Source organism: Alosa pseudoharengus, unplaced genomic scaffold (assembly GCF_046254945.1).
Source record: "Alosa pseudoharengus isolate Yale_2024_CS ecotype anadromous, Long Island Sound unplaced genomic scaffold, YU_APseudo_1.1 YU_APseudo_1.1_scf_23, whole genome shotgun sequence".
In the NCBI taxonomy this organism is placed as follows: domain Eukaryota; kingdom Metazoa; phylum Chordata; class Actinopteri; order Clupeiformes; family Clupeidae; genus Alosa; species Alosa pseudoharengus.
The window spans coordinates 2,364,022-2,366,521 of NW_027468685.1; positions in this window are offsets into that span (position 1 = coordinate 2,364,022).

Below are 2,500 nucleotides of genomic sequence, written 5' to 3' on the forward strand. Positions count from 1 at the left end.
CTGTGTAAGTAATCTATGGTAAATGGTGATTAATGACAATGTTAAGATGATAAACAGTACATACGGTAATGAGAATGAGTAGCGTCAGGACAGGACAGCAGTGATTTAAAGATGCCGGCAAATGGCCGGCTGCGCGCTGCGTGCTACATGCGCGTCACAGCTCAGTCTGTGACATTTCCCCCCCCTTCTAAAGATGCCCCCTGTGGCATCCTAGACAGGAAATCAGCGGTACAATTCAATTTCCCAGCCCGGTACAACACTTCAAACTCAAAAGGCTGTATTGCCAAAAACCACCTAGTGATCCTGGCATTAGTGTCTCTCATTTGGCCTAACCAAGACAATGCTCTATGATCAGTCTCTAATACAAACTTGCGCCCCAACAAGTAGTATTTAAAAGAGTCCAGTGCCCACTTTATAGCCAGGCATTCTTTCTCCACGGTAGAGTAGTTGCACTCCCTGGGCAGAAGCTTGCGGCTTACGTAGGCCACAGGTCGGAGCTGTCCATGGTCCCCTTGCCATTTTGCCAGCAGTTTGTTGTCAGAGCTGGGTAGCAACAGCAGGACCCGGTCACCAGTTTGGAAGCAGCGAGTTCGGGCTGACCGGTCGTACCACATCTTCTGCCGATCTTGCGCCCTCTGCAGGTTTTCTTGTGCCAAGGCGGATGCAGCTGCAAGCTTCTCCCGCATCTTCAGCACATAAGAGATTATGTTGGTCTGGCCTGAGGTCTCACCTTCCCAGGTCTCCTTCAGTACGTCCAGTGGGCCCCGTACCTGATGTGCATATAGAAGTTCAAAAGGAGAAAACCCCGTAGAAGCCTGGGGGACCTCCCTATATGCAAACATAAGGTAGGGTAGCCACTGGTCCCAGTCCTTCCCACTGTCCGCTACAAACTTCCGGAGCATGTTCAAGAGGGTCTGGTTGAACCGCTCAACAAGTCCATCGGTCTGTGGGTGGTAAGGAGTGGTTCTGATGCGTTTGATTCCTAACAGATCATACACCTGCCTTAAGATCTTGCTCATAAAGTTGGTTCCCTGATCTGTTAGCACTTCTTGGGGTATACCTACCCTAGAGAAAAGCTGTAGCATAGCTGTTGCTACCCGTTTAGCTGTTACATCTCTCAGGGGGAATACTTCAGGATACCTGGTCGAATAATCGCAAATAACCAAAATAAACCTGTTCCCTGACTTACTCCTCTCAAGGGGCCCAACTACATCGACTCCAATCCTCTTGAAAGGGGTGTCAACAACTGGCAAGGGAATCAAAGGGGCATGTACGAGGCCTCTGCCTCCAGATAGCTGGCACTGGGGACAAGACTTACAATACCTCTTGACTTCAGCAAAGAGCCCTGGCCAATAAAAACGCTTACTGATCCTTTGTAGGGTCTTCATGTAAGCCAAGTGTCCGGCCCAGGGTATGGTGTGACCCAGTTCCAGTACTTGCTCACGGTATTTCTCAGGAATCACCAGCTGCAGCCCTTCCTCACTCTCTCTGTAAAGGAGGTTGTTTTGTACGGTGTACCCCTCTCTACCCAGGACAGGAACAAAAGACGAACCATTAGCTTTCTTAAACAATGGGACCAGGGTGGGGTCTACACGCTGTTCCTCAGCCAGATCACTTTTAAACATCAAGTCTTCAGTAGTTAAACAGGGGGACTCTACTGACTCAGTCTGTATGTTTGTATGCTTCAACACCTGGTCCACTGTTTGCCTGCGCCTCTCACACCTTCCTTCCCTGGTGCCTATGGGCTCCACAACAATATCCTCGCCACAGAAAGGTAACTCTGCCATGTGTGCCTGCCGCTGTCCCTTGGCCATAGCTCTTGTGACAACACCACACCATGCGCTCTTATTTACCAGCTCAAGTAGCACTGGGAAATCCTGACCCAATAGTACTGGATAAGGGAGTTTGGTTGCTAGCCCTACCCTAAGTAGGTAAGTCTGGTCACTTACTTTAATATAGACATCTGCCGTGCTGAGTTCACTCCGGTCACCATGCACACAAAAAATGGCAAGCTTGTCATTACTGTTTCTGGACTCTAGGGGGACTAGGTCAGTTTGTACTAAGGTCTGTGAACACCCTGTGTCTACCAGTGCAGTGACAGGTTTCCCATTAAGCTCTATGCTAACAGTGGGGTCCCTGCTCTGCTGGGTCTTAAAGGCTGATGTGGGGTGGGGTACATAACAGAGATAGCCGGGCTTAGGTTTCCTGAGGGGGCAAACAGGACTCTTGTGACCTTCCTTACCACAATTAAAGCAAGATATGCCTTTAAGCTGAGCACTGGCTGGGGGACGGGGTGATGGGGCGCTATTATAAGCAGGGGCAGCATCAGAACCAACTCGACCAGCACCATCAGACTTACCCCGTGGTTGACGATCAAGCACTCCCGCATACCGGTATCTCCTGGGGCCTCGATGTGCTGACACAAAGTTCTCCACTAGCTGGGCGGCCTCTGCTGCTGTTGCTGGGTTGTGCTCCTTAACCCAGGTCTTCACTTCGGGGT